The following is an 11,299-nucleotide window of genomic DNA, read 5'->3' on the forward strand; positions in this document are numbered from 1 at the left end:
TCAGGGATGTTGCCCATATTCCCAGAGACGGCTGGGGAATTTAGATGGAGGGGAACATTTTCCCATATCATCTGCCACATGCTCCCAAATGTAAACAGCGCCCCAACTCCAGCAGTCAACCATCACCAGGCATCCCCAGAGGAATTTGTTTGGACCCCCTTTATTATTTTCACAAGCTGCTGGTTGAAACTGACCATGCTGTGGGCTGGAAGGAAAGCCCAAATAAGACGATCCTCTGATTCCTTCCTGGGCCTGTGGGAGCTGACAGCATCCTGTGCTCACCTGGTAGAAGATGCAGAACTTGCCCAGAGAAGGGAAGGCAGTTTAGACATGCAGTCCAAGGAAGGGGCCACACTGATTGTGGAAACTGCCTGTAACACAGGAGAAAGGGATCAAATTCCACTTAGGGCTTGGGGAAAAAATGGTGTAATCATGTTTGCGTCCCTAGGAAACAGAAAGCCCAAGAGCGATCCTGGGACTTGAGTCTCCACATCATGTTCCACAGAGCATTTCTCTACCTGAGCCTTCTCTAGCTGGGCACAGTCCAAGTGTGGCCTTTGTTCCCAGAATTCTCAGCTGTGGTGACTGGGGAATTCTGGGAGTTGAAGTCTGCACATCTGGGAATCAGCCAGGTTAGTGGAGGCTGTCCTACCTCCTGAGCTCCAAGAATAAAGAGGAATCAAACTTCTCACTGGGATAGGATGCAAAATCTCATTCTAGTCCCAGGAACAGGCCTAGCTCCTGTGTTGGCTTCAGTTTTTTCTGTCAGGACCAGCAGATTTGAACCTTTGGCACAACCACAAGCTGAGGGAGCAAAGAGTGGAATGCTAATGGGACTTCTGAGTAAAGTTTTCCCCCTTTGCATAGCCTGGCAATTTGTGGCCATGTGATCTCTTCATCAGGTGCTTGAAGGGTAGGTGACCTCCAAGAACTATTGAAGGTCACCTGCTGTACCTTTTGCATGTCCTCTGTCCCAAGACTTGTTTGTTCTCCCAAGCAGGCTAATATGACTCTCCGCTTGGAATTCTGAGATCAACTCTCAGAATGACCTTTTTTGCAGGAGCTCCTGGTGTGACATCAACATTTCCCACAGCGAACACTTGAAGGAGGCCAATGTTCTGTGTCTTAGAGTGGGGTCTCCTTTGTTCGCTGCTGGAAACGGGGGGGGGGGGGCGCAAGGCTTCCTGCAGCAAATGTTAAGCGTAGAGCTGCCCTGACCAATTCAGGCCGAACTGTCTCTGCTCGTTCAGTTGAAAGGCCTTCTTCCTCATAGGTAAGTGGCTGAAGGTTGGGGCTAAGTGCCTGAGAAGGTTGCATGTGCTCAGATATGTCCTTCTTGAGTCTCAAATGCTTCCTAACACATTGGACACTAAGGCAGTTGCCAGAGGTGGGAAGGGAGGGCTGAAGGAGGAGGGGTTGGGACTGAGACAGTTTCTCTTCTTGCTTACCGCTGTGTGTGCCCACCAACCACCTCCGCCATTGTCTTTGTTGCCCACCCTCGTAATTCCCTCCATTTTTCATCCCTTTAGTGCCACCGAGCAGCTCAACTCTGAGCAATCACTTCGAGGGAGACAACTTTTTTTTTGTTAAATTTTGTGCTGCGTTTAGAAGATGTTGGAACCATTTTTGTTTTTGTTTCTTTTCTTCTTTTTCTTTTTTCTTTTTCTTTTTGGCAAAGAAAAAGGTTGTTTTGTTTTTTTAAAAGGAAATAACCGCAATAGACTTTTGTCACCGAGGAACCAAAGGAGGTTAGAATGGGGGTACAAAAAAATATACCCCCAACCCTTAGATGTACAGATGGACTAAGGACTATTTTAATACGAGAACATTTGTGTGTGTGTGTGTGTGTGCGTGTGTGTGCGTGTGCGTGTTTATTTTCTTGATAACAGCAAAGTCAAACGCTTTGGATGCCCCAGAATTCCCCAGAGAAGAAAAGATTTTTTCCCCTTCTTTTGGAAAGATGGTTCGGTACCTCTGGGAGGAAAGTTTTTTTGCTCCTTTGAATTCATTTTGTTTTCTTTGGTCATGTAAAAGATTTTTTAAAGGACAAATATGCAAAAGTGTTTGAATATTTTTTTGTTGTTGTTTTATAAGGAAAAAATGCTCTGAAAAAGCCCCACCTCGCAGCTGTAGGATAAAAATCAGTGCAGAGTTCTTTTTTCTTCTTCCTTGGGGTGGGAGCGGGGAGGGAATTTTGCTTTGAAAGGATTATTTTATTATTTCAAGAGGGTATTTTTTTTCTAAAAAAGACAAATTTACAAAAAAATAAAAAAGAGGAAATTTACAAAAAAAATTCAGAAAAAAGGAAACCTAAAAAAAAAAGTTGAACTTTGGCGGCAGCAAGAGGGGTTTGCTTAACGCTTGTCAAGTCGGAATGAGATGATGCGGCTGGAGGCATCTGATGAACTTAATCCTTTTTTCTTTTTTTGGCATAAATTTTGCCTCAGCCGAGAGAGAGAGAAACAGAGTTTGCTCCAGACCTCAATTTCTGCCCTCTGTCCAATTGGACTGTTTTTTGCTGGATGTTTTGGACTCTGATTTGAGCTTCTGTGCAGACCCGTCTTTGCTTCCATGGGGATCTCCCCCTCGCCTGCCCTGTCCTGCCCTGGACCAGGGGAACAATAAACGGACTAAGGAATCTGCCGCCAGCGATGCGTCATCACCTCTGGACTCTTGGACGTTGAATGGACACGTTGCCAGCAACAGTGCTTCACCCCGTCCCCCTCCCCGGGATACACACACTTACACACACACACACACAGTGCCTTCTGCTGCCTGCGGTCCGGACTGTGCTGCCGTAAGCCCCCCGCCCCCCAGTTCCTGCATGCCTGTCGAGCCCAGGTACACCGTGCGTCCGTTCTCTCGACCGACTCCGCTGGGAGCAGGTGCTTATCCTTCCGACTGGTGGGGACTGTGGGAGGCCTGTCCCGATGGCTGTAAACCAAGCAACCAAGGAGCATCGAGCACCTTGCAGGGGGATGGCAAAGCTCCCCGCTCTCCCCCTCCAGAGATCCTAGTTACTATGCACGTTATGCCTTCCCTTCCCCCAGCCCTTGATTGCTGGCACCCTGATTTGCAATAGGAGGAAACTATGTGCAATAATCCAGCCTTTCCTCCTGCGTGTTTCCCTGCAGAGCCTCCTGAAGGTACCAAGTGCTTTAGACGCCTCTGCATGTTTCCTTCCCCTCTCCCCCAACCAGATGGTGCTAAAAGTCATCCTTTCTTCCACCATAAAGTCACCCCAGCCCAGCTGGCATGTAGCTGACCCTTTCATTCTGTTGTCCAATGTTGCTTTCCCCACCATGGGCTATGATTGCAAGAAACCTTGTCCCCTTTACTCCCCCCTCTCCCCTCCCCTCCCCTCCCCCATGCTGGCCCCTTCCTTTGAAGAAATAGCTCTTATGCAGCTGACAATCAGGAAGGAGCAATGGCAGAGGCCATACGGGTGTCACACGAGTCTAGGAAAGCAAAAGCATGTGTGCATGTGTCCCTATCTGTCTTTGTGTGTGTGTGCCATCCATGTGTTGCGGGAGTGGAGACAGAACTGTGGTAGGATGACCTGTGAGGAGGTGGCCTAAAGACATCGGTGGAATTGGACTTGTGCATTTCTCAGGATCCTTTCGTTGTCTTAGCCATTTTTAAAGCATGGCCCTGACTGAGCAGGAGCCGGTTTACCTCCTGCTTGAGGTTTTGGGCGGGTTCAGTTAGCCCCATCCTCATACCCCTTCAGCCAGGCTCGTGTATCTCTCTTCCCAGTTGCTCGTGACAAAGGACCTCCCGCAGACGGGAGTCACAGCCCTTGCCCTGCTGAGGCTGCTGATACCACCCAGGAAAGAGAGGCGAGGCGAGGTGAGCAGAAGCCCAGGCCTGTTAGCGGATCCAAAGGCTGCGTTGGTGCCCCTTCCTCTAGCCTGGGGCCACTGCCCTGGTTAGCATAACAATCCCTTCCCCTTAGTGCTGAGATAAACTCAAGTGCCTTTTTTGGGGCATGCAAGCTTGCCTTCATCTTTATTTTATTTTAATTTTAATTTTAATTTTATTTACTTTTATTTACTTTTATTTTTTTAATTTAATTTTTATTTTATTTTATTTTATTTTATTTTTTTAATTTTATTTTATTTTATTTTATTAATTTAATTTAATTTAATTTTTATTTTATTTTATTTTATTTTATTTTATTTTATTTTATTTTATTTTATTTTATTTTATTTTATTTTCTATAGGCCTCACCCATGGCCAAACAATGTTTTGCAACGTCAGGTCTGAAAAATGGGTTGGGGTGACTAGTTGGAGAAGCAAATTAAAAAATACAGTAACAGATTCTGGTTCCAACTGACCTAGGCTATTTGGAAGGCAAAGAGCCAGTGCCTGGTCAGACCTGGAGACAGAGAAACACACGGTCTCTGCAGGACTAGGAAAAGAACAGGGACTTCTCAGATAGGTGCAGGGTTTATAGCCCCCGGGGCATTTTATTTGCCTGTGATGCTGGCATGCCAAACTACATGGTCACTTTGAAGCACCTCACATCTGCACCCAGAGCAAACGCTTAGAACAAGCGATGAAAGGATTCTGGTTGAGGATTTGGTTCTAAGTATGCCACAAACATGGGCTGCAGCCTCAGAGTACATCGGGATACACCTGGGCCTTACCAAACCACTCTCCTGCCCCTCCCAGCCCATTTTTTGAGTAGCTTTTAGAAAGGATATAGCAGATGCTCTCAATATCTTGAGTTTTCTCCTTAATCCCCTAGGACCGCTTCTCATGCACTCCAGATGGGTTAGAGCCCAGCTCCACATCTGGAAGACACCAGGTTGAGGAATGGTGTCCTGTGAAGTTTTCTTGGGAGGCCTCCTTAGAGCGAGTGAGATCTGTGGAAAAGCCCTTCCCCCTCTTGTTTTGGTAGGGTTCCTGCTGCCAAATTTCCTAACAGATTAGGGTTCATAGCTGCTAGTCCAAGTCCACCAGGCAAGATCCAACAGTAAGTGGTTAGCAAAATGCAGGTTTTTAAAAAGATAAAAGAAGGGAGATATTGCCTACAGGGTCTCATAATCCTTAAATTCAATTCCTGGAAATTGATGCGTTTACAATTAAGATTCTCCTGGCTTTTGTTAATAGACTTAATTTTAATCACCTCCAAGTACTCCTGCGCTTTTCTATTTTAGATTGGAATGGGAAATATGCTAGATGTTTAGACATTTGATGATGGCAACTAAGAATATGATAGGTTTATTCAACCCCTAGATTAAAATTTAGTCTGTGTGCATAGAGCCTTTAGAGTGAGGCCATTTTTAAATTTAGCAGAAAGTAAATAAATAAACTTAAAAAGTCCTCTAGCCCAAAACTCTTATTCTGAAATTTGTTACAAGAGAAACACTTTCCAAGGATTAGATCTGACCATGTTATGTTGCTTTTCATGTAAATTTCAAGCAGATAATGAAAGTATGAGTTAGCTTTCCATCCCGGTTTGGTAAATAGTCAGTTCTTAGTCATGGCTTAGGCATTCAGATGTAATCATTAAACTTGGGGGCACCATTTTCTAAAACCGTAGGAACAGTATTGAAATTAGCAAATCCTGACATAAGGGCTTTAAACCAGATAACAAAAACTTCCTAAGCCCACAGTCAACACTCAGACTTGGCTTTGCCTTGCCTTCAAACTCTAAAACGGAGCAGCACGCCAAAGGCCACTCTCCCGTAGCTCTATGCTGTGCACTACGGGGAATTGTCTTTGCATCTGAGATAGTTTGGAAGATCAGGGAAGTTATGGTTAACTTGCTACCTGGTTTATTTTGCCGCTTGTATGAAATGAGTATCCTGGCTTCCTAAATTCTGTTTCTCCTCTATGGTGCTCAGAGAAAAAAATGCGAAGAAACTCGGGATACAGCTCAGCAAGATTTAGTTAAGATTAAGACAGCAATCCTTACTAAGAAGGAAATCCCAATGAATTCAGGAAATTGACTTTTAAGTAAACGTGCATGTCATTGTGTTTAACAGCCCTACTGAAACCTCAAACATCCCTGTGCCCAGAGACTGGGGAAATGTTCAGGGCGGCTGGGGATGTGGGTTTGCAGATCTGCCCTCCATATTTCTGTCCCATCTCTAGTGCAATGCTAATTGGACCCTCGCTGAACTGGTGGGATGCTCGTTTGTGCGCAGAAGCGTACGTCTGCATCGAAGGCCACCAAAATAGCTGCCAGATCAGGTGCTGCTTTGGAACCGAGAGTCCCTTCTTTCAGCATACCTGCCTGTCCTGGGTTGCTTCCCTGATCCATGCATTGCATTCAGCTGCCGCTGCGTACCTAGTACAGCCTAAACCAGTTCCAGTGCAGAAAGGACGTGAAGCTTTCCTCAGTGCATTGCAAACAGATTACTTTCGTTGACTGTCCCTTTGGCAGCGTTTGTCCCAGTCCAGGGCATGCAATCTGTGTATTAAAAAAAAACAAAACTCTGTACCTTAAGATGATGTGCAATGGATCTATACATGTCTAGCTAAATGCATGCTTGCCAGCAAGGGGGCAACACCCTTGTGGTCTAGTCTACACGTATCCCGCTCGCATAATCTTGAACCCATAGGACAGAGCATCACAGCAGATCAGCTTATCCAAACTGCAGTATTCATTTCTAAATGAAGACAAATGGCCCTGAGATTTCATGCCTCATTATCCAGCCCACTTTCTTCTTTTTCTGAACTCTGAAAGAGGGTTCTTCCAAAGTGTTTATGTGTTTTAGAACCAGAGATTGGGCTGGCTCACGGTCGGTCATCTTCAATATAGAATAGGAGGTGGCATTTGGCAGAACTAAAGTACAGGATTTTGGATGGGTGGTGGTGGCAGGGAGGAATTTATCAAACAGATAGTTCTGTCTCTCAGGTGCTAGGCAGCCTTTGAGGATAAAGATGGTGCTGGACTATGAATAAAAGCAGTCTCAGCCTTGTCTACCAAACTCCTTCTCCCTAGGAATATAAGTGGCCGCTCAGCATATTAGAAACAAAAGTAGACCTGAATCTACAGTAGAATTGCCCTCAAAGGTCCAGGAGCTCCTGCCCAAGGGCATCGAGACTGTTGTAACAATGGTAAAAAAAGAGGTTGAGACAGAGTAGCAATGGCTAGTGTGTGGTATGTGGTGTGCAATCAAAGATAGAGACTGCTAAAAAAAGGCTTTTAGAAAAAAGGGCAAGTTGAGAACAAAAAGGTTTTGGAGGAAGTCTGCTATGCGTAAGGTTGAAGAAGAGCTAAAGCTAGGGATGGGTGTATGTAAGAGTGAATGTAAGCTAAGAGAAGAGAAGTACATGTGCAGACATGGATACCATCTAATTCCTGCAAAGATTCCTTTTAAGCCTCAGCTCTATTCTCATTCCTCTTCCCATGCCACTGCCTCACAACCCCTTCATCCAAACTAGACATTAGGTTGGTGCAATGCTCTGGAACTGGTTCCAGACAGGTCTTTTGGAGTGCAGACATAGCATCTATTTGCAACTCTTTAAAGCAGCTGTGTTTTTATCCCGAAACCCCTGGCGGCTATAGAGGGCAAGCATGTTATCCCAGGAAAAGATACAGGGATTTAAAGTGTTGCGGACAGGTGCTGTTTACGCTCTCAGATGCTCCACAGCACTGCGCAACCTTACTAGACATGTGCTTTGGGGTGATAGCATTACGGCTTATTCCATCGTATCTCTTTGGAAGAGAAGCATGGTGGTGATGAGAAATGCTAGGCTCTTCTTTCATCCTCAGTAGGCTGCAGAGTGCACCTTGGATGGCAGCCTTCCTGCTCTATCCCAACCTCACTGGTGTCAGCTCAACCCCCCCAGGAACTTCCTTGCTTCCTGACAGAGACTGCAAGTCAAGTCCACGACTACCGCTCAGCCACCTGCCTGCAGGATAGGAGGATCGCTGTTACGATGCTTTGCTATCTGTAACCATCCGTTGCTTAAACCATGATAGGAAGCCTGCATGCTTTGTGCAGGGACCGAACACAAGCAGCTGGGACCCTTGGAGCCCACACCTCTGAGCTGCTCTTTTTTTTTTATCTTGTGCCTTGATTTCCCCTGACCCATTCTGACAGCGGGGGAAACCAGTCCCTGCACTTTATAAATGTCCAGTCTAGTTCAGCCATTCTGTGTCAGTTTTCAAGGAAAGGATGCTGGAGTCTTCTCCTACCTTTCCACCTGGCTGCTGCTCCTTGTCCCAGCTCTCCCTAACCCACCTTCCCCCCGCCTTGCCCCCCGCCACACTGGAGGAGAAAGCAGCTGGCTGCCTCCAAGACCCAATAGATGAGCCTCACATCTTTCGTCCATCTTCCATGCTGATATTTTAGAAAGCGAGCACCATCATCCTGAACTCTAGCTGTACCATGCTGGCATTGAAACCCGTTCTCCTTGGAAGTTGTTGGTGCTACCTGGGGGGTGGGGAGGGTGGGGAGAGAGAGAGGAAACCCGGTTCAGAGCTTCCCGTCATTTTTACGCTCATCAATTCCAGTTTTTTGTCATTCTTGGCTACACATCTACCTCACACGCACTTGCAGTTCATTTGTATCCCCAGAACCGGGAAACTGCACCTTCACCAAGGGATACGTTCCCCACCTCATCCTTAAGAGAGAAAACCCTCTAGGCTCCTCTGCTTTCTTGAAGGGGAGAGAGAAGAAAAATGTTGGTTTTAATGAAAAAGTACCCGTGTTGCTGCTAATGAATACAGTTTATGTTAAATGTACTCGTTTTGCTTTGCTTTTCTAATTTTCCTTGTAGAATGTATTAGTTATTTAAAATGGAGCAGAAATATTTTATCCCAAGGAAGGAAAGCATTTTTGTGGCTTCAATTGTGAGACCCCAACCGGACAACAATTGACAAGGCCACGAAGGTGCTTCCCTCTTTCTCCTCCTCCGTTTTGGCGCAGGCCTCGAGTTCCAGAGTCCCTTAGGGCTTCACTGCTTGCACTGGAGGAGATACAAGGAGATTCCGGACTGACAATGGGCACCATCAGTTTTGGTTTGGTTTGGGGGTTTTTTGGTTTGTTTTAAAGAGAATGGTGATTACTGTTTTCTTGCTAAAGCAAGAGATTACCCAATTTGGGAACTATCAAGGTATAGAAGAGGTTACCAAGTACTCTTGTCAGATTCTGTGTCCTCCTAAGAGTTTTAGCTAAATAACAATATTCACAAGGGTTTGGGTTCAGTAACAGAAAGGGAATCATTGCCCCAAGTTACACCACACTTTCTGAACCACCAACACCTGTTTCTAATGTAAAAATCACCGGGAGCTAGAATGAATGCAGACAACAAAAATCAAGCCAGCCAGACCCTATTAACAAAATTAGCAGAAAGACCGTGCTTTTGAGCTAGGGCTTTCATAATCTGTAAACATTGTACAAGGTGATGAATAAATAATATGGCTTTTGGGGGGATCAGGGCGGGTAGGGATATATTTAGTGCTACTGTACTGTTAAAACTTTTCCAAAGATCAAGCTCTAGTTCGTAGTAAAGTAGATGTCCAGCTGGCTCCTTGGTTTGGCCCAGGGTTCTAGACCCCACCAAAAAGGACTACAGGCGTGATACAAATGAGCTCCCAGGAAGAGCTGTATAATGGCAGCCCACAGAACCTGGGAAGCCTCTGTCCCTGAGAAATGTCAGCTCTTCACCCCCAAAACAAGCATGCAAGACAGCACAATCAGCACAGAAAATGGGGTTCAGCCGTTCCAAATAGACTTGTGGTTAACCAGGAATTGTAGCCAGCCAATTGTATTCCAGGACTCTTGGTGCTGTGATTTCCTGCTTCCATTTTGGCTGCACGCCTGGGTCTTCTGGAGGCAGTCCCAACAGAACTGTTAGCAGCTGTTCCTGGGATGGGCCAAAGGTAGGACAGAACGGGCAACGTTTTCGCTTCCAAGTGTACCATGCCAGTGATGGATCTGAAACCGTTTGTGTGACTAAGAGAGCATAATCGAATCAGAACAGCCCCTTCCCACTTTCTGACTCTTGCTGTGGAATAAATCTGTACAGTTGCAGACTCTTTAGTGTTCTTCCATAGTCTTCCCATCCCTAGCAGGAAGGGCCTGTGTGGATAAGCTTAAACTAGGATCTCTGATTCAATGCAACAAGGTTCAACCTAACCTGTCTTGAACAAATAAGTCTCTAGCTTGTCTGCACTTTCCTCTGGAGCAATATGCCCTTAACCTGGGGGTTGCGATGGTTGCACTGATGCCTTGCCCTACAGCAAATTGCCCTTAAAACAAATAGCAATAGGCATCAACGTCCTTCTCATGCTGGATCATGGTTACAAGAAGCTACAGGCTATTTCACGTGCTTCGGTGTATTTGTACTTTTTCATGACTTGGGAACAAGTTAGCTAAATGTTTGCTTTAAAAAAAAAAACATGTCATGGATGTAAAAATGTATTTTGTTAAAACACATTTGGCAGTCAACCCAATTGAAGATGGAGCCTCGTTTGCCTTTATCCCGTTTCTTACCCAAGACCTTCAGAACTCCATTTTGAAGGTACTGGAATTCTCAAAGGCTTCCTTTTGCCACAGACATGAGGAAAGTTCCTGCCCATCTCGCCATTCATTGTACTGACTAGTTTTATTTATATACTTAGGACTATTTGTACAGGTTTTCTTAATTGAGAAGTTTCTATTGTTTTGTATCTTCCATGCTACATACCACCAGGCCTGTTTCTCTCTCTCTCTCAACCCTGTACAACTGCCCCCTCTGTGGAGCTCTGACTGGTCTCATTTTGAACAAATTTTTGTTTTGAAATAAAAGATGGGAAAAAAAAAAAGCACCGTGCCTTGTTTCAAGATTCACTTTTAAGAGGGAATTTGCACCTGATGATCATCAAGAAGCTTTAGTGGGATCCTGGCCATTTGCAAACGTTAGAGCAATTATCAAGATTTAATATGGATTGTTAACTTCAGACTATGAGAAAACCCTTTTGCATCTGTGGAAGCTTGTCAGCAGCTTTCTGTGAACTGAAGAACAAGCCAGCTTCTGCCACAGCTTGTTCACTGCTGTGCTTCCATCTGGGCAGCCATGGAGTTACAGGAATAACTGGCTAATTCTCCAGGCTGGAAACCGGGAGACGGTGAGTTCTAGTCCACCTTCGGCACAAAGCCAGCCGGATGACCTTGGGCCAATCACTCTCCCTCAGCCCTGGGAAGCAGACAATGGCAAACCACTTCCAAAATCTTGCCAAAAAAACTGCCGGGACTAGTCCAGGCAATTGCCAGGAGTCAACGCTGACTCAAAGGCCCACATGCATACATTGTATTCTCAAGGAAGCTGTACTTGTATGTAGCCAAGAAAAAAAAAA

General features: G+C 45.5%; 1 protein-coding gene across 7 annotated transcripts in view; it reads left to right on the forward strand.

Moving 5' to 3' along the window:
- RBMS2 (RNA binding motif single stranded interacting protein 2) overlaps positions 1–10,782 on the forward strand; it is a 65,700-nt gene extending 54,918 nt beyond the window's left edge. For all 7 annotated transcript variants that reach the window (XM_007428271.4, XM_007428268.4, XM_007428269.4 and 4 more), the window contains exon 14: positions 1,530–10,782. The gene's annotated coding sequence lies outside the window, so the exon portion shown is untranslated. The remainder of the gene's footprint in view (positions 1–1,529) is intronic.
- The last annotated feature ends 517 nt before the right edge of the window (positions 10,783–11,299 follow it).

This window comes from Python bivittatus, unplaced genomic scaffold, assembly GCF_059951505.1.
Source record: "Python bivittatus isolate LINGU-HERP-01145 unplaced genomic scaffold, Pbiv_v1 ctg000220_np1212, whole genome shotgun sequence".
Classification (NCBI taxonomy): domain Eukaryota; kingdom Metazoa; phylum Chordata; class Lepidosauria; order Squamata; family Pythonidae; genus Python; species Python bivittatus.